Source organism: Eleutherodactylus coqui, chromosome 9 (genome assembly GCF_035609145.1).
Source record: "Eleutherodactylus coqui strain aEleCoq1 chromosome 9, aEleCoq1.hap1, whole genome shotgun sequence".
Classification (NCBI taxonomy): Eukaryota; Metazoa; Chordata; class Amphibia; order Anura; family Eleutherodactylidae; genus Eleutherodactylus; species Eleutherodactylus coqui.
In genome coordinates, this window is record NC_089845.1 from 16,121,051 (window position 1) to 16,133,067 (window position 12,017).

The window sequence follows — 12,017 nt, forward strand, 5'->3', positions numbered from 1 at the left end:
GCCGCAGGCTTCCATTTCATATATATATATATGTGTGTGTGTATTTTTACATATATTTACATACTAATATGTTTGGATGTCTGAATAAAATTAAACACTTAAGCAGTGTCAATTATCTAATATCGTTCTTGCAGTTGGGACTTTCATGAATCTACAATGCTAATTTCCTTCAGATATTGGGTCAACAAATTTGGCTACACGGGTTATGCTCTGGGTGCATGTTTTTATCATGCTGAACATCCCCCTATGGAAGGATTTGCATTCATGCATAATTTAATTTGGGGATTATAATATACCTGTTATTACAAAGGTCTTTCTATAAATACTGCCTAGTTTTTTAGCACATTTTTTAATGCTGAAAAAGCCACCCTCGGCTAATACTCGAGTGCGGTAAAAAAAAACACCCCCGCAATACTCACCTCTCAGCCTGCGTCTGTGTCCCTGGCGCAATGGTCTCCCCGGTGGTTCGGCAAGCTCCTTTAGAATTCTCCCTGCTGTCATCTCCATGCTCAGCTTTGAATTCCCCCACCGTCAGCACTGTGATTGGATTGAGGGCCAGCCAATTACAACTGGTGCTCGATCATTCACAGCCATCCAGTGGATGACATCACTGAATGGCTGTGATTTGGTTTATCGAGCGCCGACTGTGATTGGCTGGCGCGCGATCCAATCACAGCGCTTACTTACACAGCGCTGATGGCGGGGGAATACAAAGCCGATGACAGCTGGGAGAATTCTCAAGCAGCTTGCTGCACTGCCGGACCATCGCATCGGGAACACAGTCGCCGGCTGGGAGGTGAGTATTGCATTTTTTTCCTAGTATATACTTGAGTATAGCTCGGCTTATACTCGAGTCAATAAGTTTTACCAGTTTTTTGTGGTAAAACCTATTGACTCGGCTTATACTTGGGTCGGCTAATACTCGAGTATATACGGTAATATGATAAAGTGTAATTTGTGCAAGATAAAATTACTTCGTGGTGGAGTGGTATCCAAAACATCGCTTTAATCCTTGACAGGATGGAGGTCTGTTTGTGCATGCGCTCTTGTGAGCGGATGCTGAGCGCGGGTATGGGCAAACTCCCTGACGTAAGGAGGAGGCAGTCTTAGCTACCGATGTGCTCCGGTGACGTGCTTGGCGCATGCGCAGTCTGCACATTAGGCCGAGAATGGGCATGGGGTATAGCCGTCAGTGGCTGTGCCCTTGCGCATGCGTGGAGGTGTAGATGGGACGCTGGATGCAGCAGCGCACAGCGGGCGGTATGAGCTTTATTTTTCAGCTCTTTACAGGTGTTTTACTTAGCCTTCTTTCCTCTTCCCTCTTATTAGTATTATTGTCTGCTGTGCTGCTGGTTCCTGACCCAATTGCAACCACTTGTGGGTGTGTCTGCCATGACTTTTTTGTATGTGATTGGCTGTTTGTAAATCATTCTGTGCTATATATTAGTGCTGTCTGCATTTTCACATATGCTTGATAAAGATCCAATATAGGATCGAAACGGCGCAATGATTTTCTGTCTGAGGAATAAAGATGTCTCCTTTAAGAAAACCCAGAAGTGCTGATCTATCTATTCATTTGTGGATTTGTTGCATTGGATCCCTTTCTTGGATTGTGCACTGGTGGCCAAGGTGTGCTTGACAAACTGCTGGACGTCCTGTTATCTATCTATTCTTTTTTGAGGTCCTCTTACTATGTCTCCCAACCAGCCAGAATTCTGCAGGACAGTCCCAGATTTGGGATGCTGTCCCGATGATGACAGAGAGGTCAGAGGTCGCACTGATTACAGTAGCAGTGCCACTGGACCAGGATTACAAGTGAGTGTGAGGGGTTAATTCAGGTTTATGCCTTTAAATTGATGTGTATTTCACAGAATACTTATGTGTTTATAATTTGCATCTTCTTCTGCTAAAGATTTAAGCTTATACGTGTAAGGGCCGACGCTTTAATAATAATAGACTACAGCGACTCCATTTTGTATCTCTTTGCTTGTTTGCTTTAATACATGTATCTGTATTAATTTCAACTTTTACCTAGAAAGATGTTAGATCCCAATTATAATGACCTCGAATATGTTCACATATGTCTTATCAGCTTTCTTTCTCTCATGCCTCCTTTCCTTGAGAAAGCTCACTCCCTTCTAGTAAGAAGCGTCCAAGGAACATTTTGTTTTGATACAGTTGTCAACGGACATTCATGTAGGAGACGTCTTTGAAAGATATGTATTGTAATTAAAATCTGCAGATGTTATGTAGCCTTGGGCATGCGCAGTAATCAAATCAATACGTCAACAAACCTTTCCTATATCTTCTGTAACTCTGAATAAACACTTACTTCACTCATGGCAATCCCATCTTGCATGTGGCTGTCCATTTGTGTCGTCTGAGTACTCACCTCTAAAGACCAATTCGAAAGCAGACAGCATCAGCTCAACGGTCTGAGTTTGACCCCCCACATTACTTGGCGCATCAACGAGGGCCAGAATTTAACTCCTTACCTGCAGCCGATATCTGACAACCCTGCCTGCCGACCACCTGGACCAGAGGCCACGGGACCCCAGATCTACAAAACACCGGTGTAAGGTAAGCCCTTGACTTACCGCCCTAGATCTGAGTTCCCCTGTCTTCAAAGTCACGTGTCGACAGTACGGTTTGTTGCTGCATGTTTATAGGATACTTCTGCCTGTTATTTACGGTGTTCTTGGTAACCGTGCTAGACGGAAGAACCCACATGTGTATATTGCCATGCTGTCTGCTGCAAGCATTGAACTGATAGCTTTTTGTTGTACTTTGACTGCCGCACTCATTTTCCTAGCTGTAATTTGTTATAAGATTACAAAAGCCGCGTATAGAGGTGAGCCGTGGTCTCCTCTCTCTCCATAAAAAGGTCTACTAATAAGTGAACATACGTGTCCTGCCAGCCGCGTACCTGGCAGAAGGGACTGTCCTGATCTACCCGAAGGACTAAGGTAGAAACAGCGGACATCAAGTCCATAGTAAACATTCGTGTCCTGCCAGCCGCGACCTGGCAGAAGGGACTAAAAGGTCATTGCAACCGCCAGATTTACCCAGAGGCCGTTTTGTACATCCTCACTACTCCGTGATTGTGGTAAATCAAAAACGGCAAGTCCAATTATTAGTATGGGGTCCGGACAGCCAAAGACTTTCTTGACCCCTATTGAGATAATCAGGGAGAGGGGGAAGACATTTATAGGCAAGCCTGTAAAGTTTACAAGCTGATAGGGCTTAAAAGAGCAGGAACTTTTAACTATGAGTTATGGCGGCAGTACGGAACAAAACACATGAAAGCTATCAAAGACGTCGGTCTAGATAAAGGAATAGAGGCCATAATCAAATACAGTACAAAAGGTAAACGTAGAACGGTGGGATTGTGAACCGAGGAATGAGGGCATACTTGTGTATGCACCCCCGGTGCCTGATCCAGCCAGAATGCACCCGATCTTACCAACCGCAAACAGCTCTGGAATTCTTCCTTAGTATCAGAGTTGTACCGCTGCAAATCCGCCACAAGAGCCCCAAAGAGAAAAACCTTATTGGCATTGTCCCAGGTGCGGACAACAAAACCCTTTACAAAAACAAACAGCTTTAACTATGTGTAAACGGGAAAAGAATGAAACCGTTGAATGCTATTTTGGCAGACTAGAAACAAAGGCTAGAGACATGGGTCTCACCCTCTGTGCAGATGAAGTGTACTACCCAATGATGTGTGAAGCGTTCATGCAAGGCATTGGCCCATCTTTGGCAGACAAAATAAAAGCATGTACCCCCGACTGGCGACAAGCCAAGCCCAGAGACTTGTATTAAAAGGCAGTAGGGTTTGCTATGGATGAGGAGCGCCCCGCAGTGGCGGTTAAATACTATAGAAACCAGGAGGGGAAGGTTTAGCTCCGGGACAGACCCCATAGAGGAAAACGCAAGTGTTATAATTACGGCAAGGTAGGCCACCTGGCCAGGGATTGCTTTCATAAGCCCCGGCGATCCCGCCCCAGTATCCCTACCGTGGAAACAGAGGATAGAGGCACTCAGACTTTTGAGCCTGCTTCCATATGAGGTGAGGAAGTGCCCTTCCTTATAGACACTGGGGCTACAAATCCTGTCTCAAAAATTCATGTGAAATAGTAGAAACGTTTAAGGCAAGGAGTATGCCTATATGGAAACAGCTAGAGAAATAACAAAGGACAGACAAAGCAAGTTAGCCGTGAGGAGAGGATCTAGCAAGTTGTTGAGAAAAGCAAGTTAGAATTTTGGGAATCTGAGACCCACAAGTCTCAAAAAGATTCAGAGATAAGCCAAAGTTGGGTAACGTATGTTAGATAGATGGAGTAAGGCACGTGTAGATAAAGCAAGTTCATGTAGAATCTGTGGATAATTATGTGTCAAATAACCAATATTGTTTGTGTGTCTTCATGTTATGTAATCTATACGTTCTTCTTTGTCCTTTCTTTTATGTGTTTAACTATTCCTCTGCCATCTGGGTTTGATAGTCTATGCAGAGAAATATTAGTTTTCTCTTGTTGCTGCTAATGATTGGTGTGGTTTGGAGCCTGGATATTCTGGCTGTTTTCCAAAAATATTAGTTATTGTTCTGTTCCAGAGAGAGATGAAAATTCAAAGTCAGAGAAGAAAGACAGACGTTCAATGTATTGTGTGAATTGTATGGTTTTGAAAATGGAAGAATATAAGAGAGATAGAGGGTTAATGTGTACTTCTTGTGAAAAGCCGCAGCTGCAAGTCGCCCCCCCCCCCCCCCTTGTCTCCGAAAGGGGGGTATAGTGAGATTTACAGAGAAGGAATGCGTGCTTCAAGGCCAAAGATTAGATCAGAGAACACTGGACAAGTAGCCGTAATGAATCCAGTGAATCTTACTGTTTTTGCTGCTGTTTGTGTAAATGTCAGTTCTGTAACTGGTCGGACGTGTGCATAATTGCTAAATGTGTGTTCTTTTCATGAGTTTTACAAAGTGGTTGTTGTGGAATCTGGTATACTTCTCTAGTATTACAGACAGTTAAAGTTTGACTGATTCCAGGGAGGGGTGGAAGTGATTGAATGCATTTGTTTGCAAGATGAGGACAGTTGCATCATACGCGTTACGTCCTGTGTGAACTCTTACTAATATTTGAATGAGACTTGACTGCATGAACGGATGAGAGTTAATGTGTGATGTAGGCGCTGTGTGCTGATAATTTGGAAGCCTGCCAACAAGCCACAATTATACTGCTTCTGAGAGAATGTTCTGTAGGGAAAAAAAAAAAAAGAGAAGAAACGTGCGGACGGCCATACCTGTACTTACACCTGCTGCCAAACTCCGCACCTTTCTGGGCTTTGTTTTCATACTGCCGCCCATTGGTCCACTTTGTTTTCGCTCTTATACAACTACTCTATGACTGCCTTTCAATCATTCTTTTTTTTTTCTCTCACCCCGGAAGCTCATTTCTCACCCTTTTACACTTTATCCTTTATTCTTTTCTGTACGGAATTTTCTGGCCAGGGGACGACAGTATTGACACAAAAGCACAGGGGACAACCACGGCCACTTGGATGCTACTCCATGAAGCTGTATCCAGTGGCTCGAGGAGCTCCCTCATGTGTTTGTGCAGTGGCAGCAGTACAGGTAATGGTTAACAAATCTTCGGAGTTGGTATTGAACCAACCCCTCCCCCTAGTGGTCGTCACCCCCCCCCCCCCCCCATGACACCCGGAGCATATACACGCAAGTGCAACCCAAGCACTTATTTCTGGCCCGTCAAATCCAGCTACAATGTGCTCGTGTCATTCTTCTCACTGTTGCTACTACCTTGAACTCGGTTACCCTTCCAATTAAGTACCCTGGTTCAAAAGGGGGGGAGAGAAGATATAGGTGATCTAGGTATTGCAGGTCAGCTATTTTTAAATTTTTAAATTATTTTTTTCTTTTCCTTCTTACAACAAGGTTATGATCTATTTGAAATAGAATACCAGCCTGATTGTCTAGCGGTAATCGGTGCAAGGGGTTTCAGAAGTGCGAATTCAGCTGGCAGAAACTGAACCGCTTGAGGTAATGTTTAAAGGGTCACGATACCTCACGCGCTTCCTTATGCTGGAAGGTCCTGAAAGCATATTGAGAACTGACGTGATGGGACCCTTGGGAGGTTGTATCAAACTTCACCCGTCCGGTGAGGCTCGTATACACCCCGGGTCTGAAAGTCACCCGACCTTATGTCGGATGGCAGCAGACCAAGCGACACCTCTCCCGTCCTCACTCTTACGTACGCAGAGGAACAAGCTCTTAGCCCCTTGGTCCGTCAGTACCCCCTGGCACATGTCCAGGAAGATGCAATTGCAGACACGGTCTCTTCTTTATGTTAACTGAAAGCCCTTGTTAATAATGCATATTCTGAGTTGTTTTTGTAGATGGTACCAGGGTAATTGACGACTCCACGCTGGATATGCAGTGGTCACGCAACAAGATCTCCTAAAAGCAGAATGCCTCCGCATGTCCCAGGACAGGCCCTCACTGAGGCGTGTGGAGTGGTAGAAGGTAAGGCGGCAAACATTTACACTGACTCCCGGTATGCATTTGGCATAGCTCATGACTACGGCCTAACATGGAAGGCCAGACAGCTTGTTACCTCAGCAGGACAGCTTGTTAAGAAAGGTGCAGCGGTGACAAAGTGGAAAGCTCATACCAATTCCTACAGCAGAGAAACAAGAGGCAACGCCATCACAGACCACACAGCAAAGGCAGCGGCCCTTAAGCCGTGGAAGAAAAGAAGAAAAGAAGAATTCAACAATAACTTTGGACTTTGACTAAACCTTGGACTTTGATATAAACCTTGGACTTTGATACAAACTTTGGACTTTGATATGCTAAAGACTTTACAGTTACAAGCCAGCAAGGAAGAAAAAGACAAATGGACTAAATATGGGAGCAGCAGAAATGAGACGGTGAATGGCGAACAGTCAACAGAACTTGCCCACCACGGTCCCTGTGCCCCATGATGGCCCAGCGAATGCACGGAAAGACACACCTACCGGGGGTCCAGAAGTCCGCCTTGAGGTCGTGTCCTCTGGCCTGCTCCGTCGCCTCCGGTGCCGTCCGGCATGGCGTGCCCACAAGGGTCCTTCTAACTTTATTCCTGATAATGTTGCCTCCTGTGGCTAGAAACGCGCTGACGCCGAAATCTGCAATCTGCACGGAGCCGTCTTCACCCAGGAGCATGTTCCCAGCCTTAACATCCCTGAGGATCTGGCCGTTCTTATGCAGGTACTCCAGGCCTTCTAGCACCTCCTTCAGCATGGTGGCGATGCTTGCCTCATCCAGCACCCCGTTCAAAGCAGCAATGATGTCGACGCTTGAACAAGGACGGGTGGCTACTGGGTTTTCTGTAGCTGCTGCATCATCACTTGTCCAATTTTGCATGATCTTTGCCGTAAGCAACGGGGCAGAAGTAAATTTGCCACATAACACTTGCCTAGACCACTCTACCCATTTCAGGGATTGCAAATTGACTACACTCAGCTCCCACTTGTTGGGAAGTATGAATACGTGCTTGTTGTTGTTGATGTCTTTTCAGGTCGGAGACCTACCCTGTTACCAAAGTAAATAAGCAGGTAATTGCACAGGAGCTGATGAATGAGGTAATCCGCAGATACGAGGTACCGGAAGTGATTGACTCAAACAAAGGTACACACTTCACACCTGCAGAGTTTAGACAAAGTTAAAAGACTAAATGGTACGCTTAAGTTAAAGGAAGTGTTGTTTGGCTCTATGCCAAGATTGGGGCTGTATCATCCACAAGCCCTACAGCAGGGCTATGACATAGTAGCCGGATATGTAAAGCACCTGTGTGACCAACTAATGGTAGCCTGGAATCTAGTCTTTTTTCTCCCATTCCAGGCCCAGACAACCTAGAGGGATCTCATTCCCTACTACCTGGAAATTGGGTGGTCGTAAAGAGGCTTGTCCGGAAATCTCTAGAGCCCAGACTCGAGGGGCCCTATCGAGTCCTGCTGATCGCACCTACTTTGGTAAAGGTTGAAGGAATTGTTGTTTGTTTTGGGACTAATGGACTTTTCATGCCTTACCTTTGCCCCCCCATGAGAAGGAAAATGAAGGACATTTTGTTTATTGATGGACTTTTGGACTCCTCACTCCATGCTTCACCCTTGTGAGAGGGTGCAAAGGGACAATGCTCAGAACCACCTTGTTAGACACCACCAAGTACTGTTGGACTTGTGCACACACCTGGTGCCACTGGTTTTCCTTTCTTGGCTGTTCCTGTTCCGTCAAAAGAACTGTTTGCATGGACAAATGAAAACTCAGAAACCAGAGATAGCTGGTGGGGTAACACATTTAGTTCTTTGAACCCTGCCAATTGGTTTTCTGATTCAGGAGGTTGGTTTATGGGGATCCTACAAAGTATATTACAGGTTGTGATGATTTTATTATGCATTTATAGAGCAATTAAGGTTATAATTTCATGTATTTCTAAATGTACTGAAAAGTTTTCTCTTCGCCGATATGAATCACGTGTTTATGGACTAGGAGTCATACTTGTCTTGACTCCATGTCCAAAACGGGGGAATGTGAGGGGTTAATTCAGGTTTATGCCTTTAAATTGATGTGTATTTCACAGAATACTTATGTGTTTATAATTTGCATCTTCTTCTGCTAAAGATTTAAGCTTATACGTGTAAGGGCCGACGCTTTAATAATAGACTACAGCGACTCCATTTTGTATCTCTTTGCTTGTTTGCTTTAATACATGTATCTGTATTAATTTCAACTTTTACCTAGAAAGATGTTAGATCCCAATTATAATGACCTCGAATATGTTCACATATGTCTTATCAGCTTTCTTTCTCTCATGCCTCCTTTCCTTGAGAAAGCTCACTCCCTTCTAGTAAGAAGCGTCCAAGGAACATTTTGTTTTGATACAGTTGTCAACGGACATTCATGTAGGAGACGTCTTTGAAAGATATGTATTGTAATTAAAATCTGCAGATGTTATGTAGCCTTGGGCATGCGCAGTAATCAAATCAATACGTCAACAAACCTTTCCTATATCTTCTGTAACTCTGAACAAACACTTACTTCACTCATGGCAATCCCATCTTGCATGTGGCTGTCCATTTGTGTCGTCTGAGTACTCACCTCTAAAGACCAATTCGAAAGCAGACAGCATCAGCTCAACGGTCTGAGTTTGACCCCCCACATGAGTTAAATGGTTGTTGTGTGGCTGGATGGATGACCAATATGGGGGTAGTATTAAGACTGGAGCAACTGCAGGGGCTCCCTACTACTACTAGAGCTACTAACTGGGGTCAGTATTGCTACTAGGGCTATGCATGTTACTACAGTTGTTAAAATTTGTGGGGTATGCCCTTACTGCTGCGATGCTCTAGATACTCAATGGTCAGAGACGCTCATGTGGGAGATGACCATGAGATGTTCGCCATTTTGTGTGTATTTTCTATTGTCAGTTGTGAAGATTCTAAAATGGGGATGATATTTGTGTCTCTTATATAAACCTCTGGGAGGAAGGGAACATCCCACCCCCACCCCCACCCCACCAGAATTGAAGGAGCAGTGCATTGTGTCCATAAACAGGTCAGACCAGTTGTGACCAGCAGAAGACATCTACAAGGCTCAAGTTACAGCCGCAGGGCAAAAAGGACTGTTTTTGTGTTAAAGGACATGTGTTTTGGCAAAAAGCTGTTCTCACAGGATGGAATTTTTTAGCACTGCTGCAGCGCGGTTTTTGAAGACGCAGCATGTCAATTCTTTGGACTTTTCCACAGCCCTTTTTTTGTCCATTGACTTCTATGGACGCAGCAAAGTCTGTACTAAAATACGCTGCAAAAAGAAAAAAGCACTGCGGGAAAAAAAAACTTTTAGGATTTTCCGAGCTGAAACAGCACCCAAAACACGCAAGACGAAAAAAAAAGAAATAGAGCAATTTTGCACAACCGCAGCAAATCGGCCAGTGTGACCCCAGCCTGAGGAGCGTTTATAGGGAACGATTATCATTTAAAAGAAAAAAAAATAATAATTCACTGGATCCTTCGAATCTGAATGCTAATCGTTATAAACGCTAGATCGCAATTTGGTTGCCTATTGTTCATTTTCTGCAAGTGTGAGCGTCCTCATTTGCTGGTTCACACAATTTATCATGTAAAGGTACCCTGAGGCCGCCTGCAGACGAGCGGGTCGGATCCGGCGGCAAGAATTCTCGCCGCGGGACCCGACCCGAGCGCCTGCAGAGACGAGCGCGTACTCACCCGCGCCTGGCGGCCCCGGCTCTTTCGTGTGCCGGCGCATGCGCAGACCGGAGCCGGCGGCCGGGTGAGTGACGTTTCTGTGCGAGGCTCTGCGAGCCCCGCACAGAAATAGGACATGCCGCGGTTTGTTTGCCGCGCGAGATTTCGCGTGGCCAAACCGCGGCCGTCTGCATAGGAGTGCGTATTGTAATGCACTCCTATGCAGGCTTTCAGTGGGATTTCCGCCCGTGTGCAGGCGGCCTTAGGGCTCACACACACCTGTAAGTGAGAGAAACCACGTGATCTTGTAGATATGATCCCTTTTAATGGCCAACAATAATACATGTTATAGCCAGCTTCCATCTCGGGGTTCTTACATTACAAGGTCTCATATCTACAATATTACTTGGTTTCTCTTGCTGAGAACAAGCACGTTTTGCTCAACTGGCTAAAAGATAATCTTTAAAACAACTGAAAGATTTAGTGATCTATTTGCATAAAGTGCTAATGGCCATTAATACTTCATCATCTTTATTTGCATGTAAAAAGACCTACATGCTGCTTGCAGAGCCCAGCATGTGTTTAAACATGCACGGTTATGCCAACGGCTGCATTGTTCTCCTCAGCTGTTGGCAGATTACATTGTCCTCTCCTGGCTAGTGTAAACATACCCTGGGAGAACAGCCAGAGGTGGAGGTGTTCACATTATCACTTAAAGGGGTTGTCCCGCGGCAGCAAGTGGGTCTATACACTTCTGTATGGCCATATTAATGCACTTTGTAATGTACATCGTGCATTAATTATGAGCCATACAGAAGTTATTCACTTACCTGTTCCATTGCTAGCGTCCTCGTCTCCATGGTGCTGTCTAATTTCAATGTCCAATCGCCCGATTAGACGCGCTTGCGCAGTCCGGTCTTCTCCCTGGTGAATGGGGCCGCTCGTGCCGGAGAGCTGGTCCTCGTAGCTCCGCCCCGTCACGTATGCCGATTCCAGCCAATCAGGAGGCTGGAATCGGCAATGGACCGCACAGAGCCCACGGTGCACCATGAGAGAAGACCCGCGGTGCATCGTGGGTGAAGATCCCGGCGGCCATCTTGCTAAGGTAAGGAAGAAGTCGCCGCAGCCTGGGGATTCGGGTAAGTACTAAACGTTTGGTTTTTTTTAACACATGCATTGGGTTTGTCTCGCGCCGAACGGGGGGCCTATTGAAAAAAACAAAAACCCGTTTCGGCGCGGGACAACCCCTTTAAATTAACCTTAAAATCATTGTTCAAACAATAAGTGCCGCTGCCCAGCTAACCATCATCACTCATTTTTGGCCATTTGAATGAATTTTGAATGACAATTGTTGCGTGTAAAAGGGCCTTAGCACGATACCAGACCTGCTTCATTTTACACAGATAATACACGTGTAACACGCATGTTTGCTGCATCTGTTAATCCCTACGGCCTGTATTGCGGGCGGTAGGGCTTAAACAGATGGACGTGTTTTCGCCATGTTTTGTAGTTGTGACGATCGCCTCCACAAAGCGAAGCCGTGTGATAAGTGGCCATGCGCGCCCTCTGCCGGCAGACGCGCTATTTACAACTGCCAAGGCTGCACAGATCCGGCACGGAATGCGCCGCGCCGGAGAACTGCGGCTGAAAAGGGTAATATGCATCCGGCACAAGGCCTTATATGCACCATGGGACAAGCTGCGTGTAACAATAACCGCAGGTGGGAGCGGCCATTACTCTACACCAGCCTGGCCTGTGCT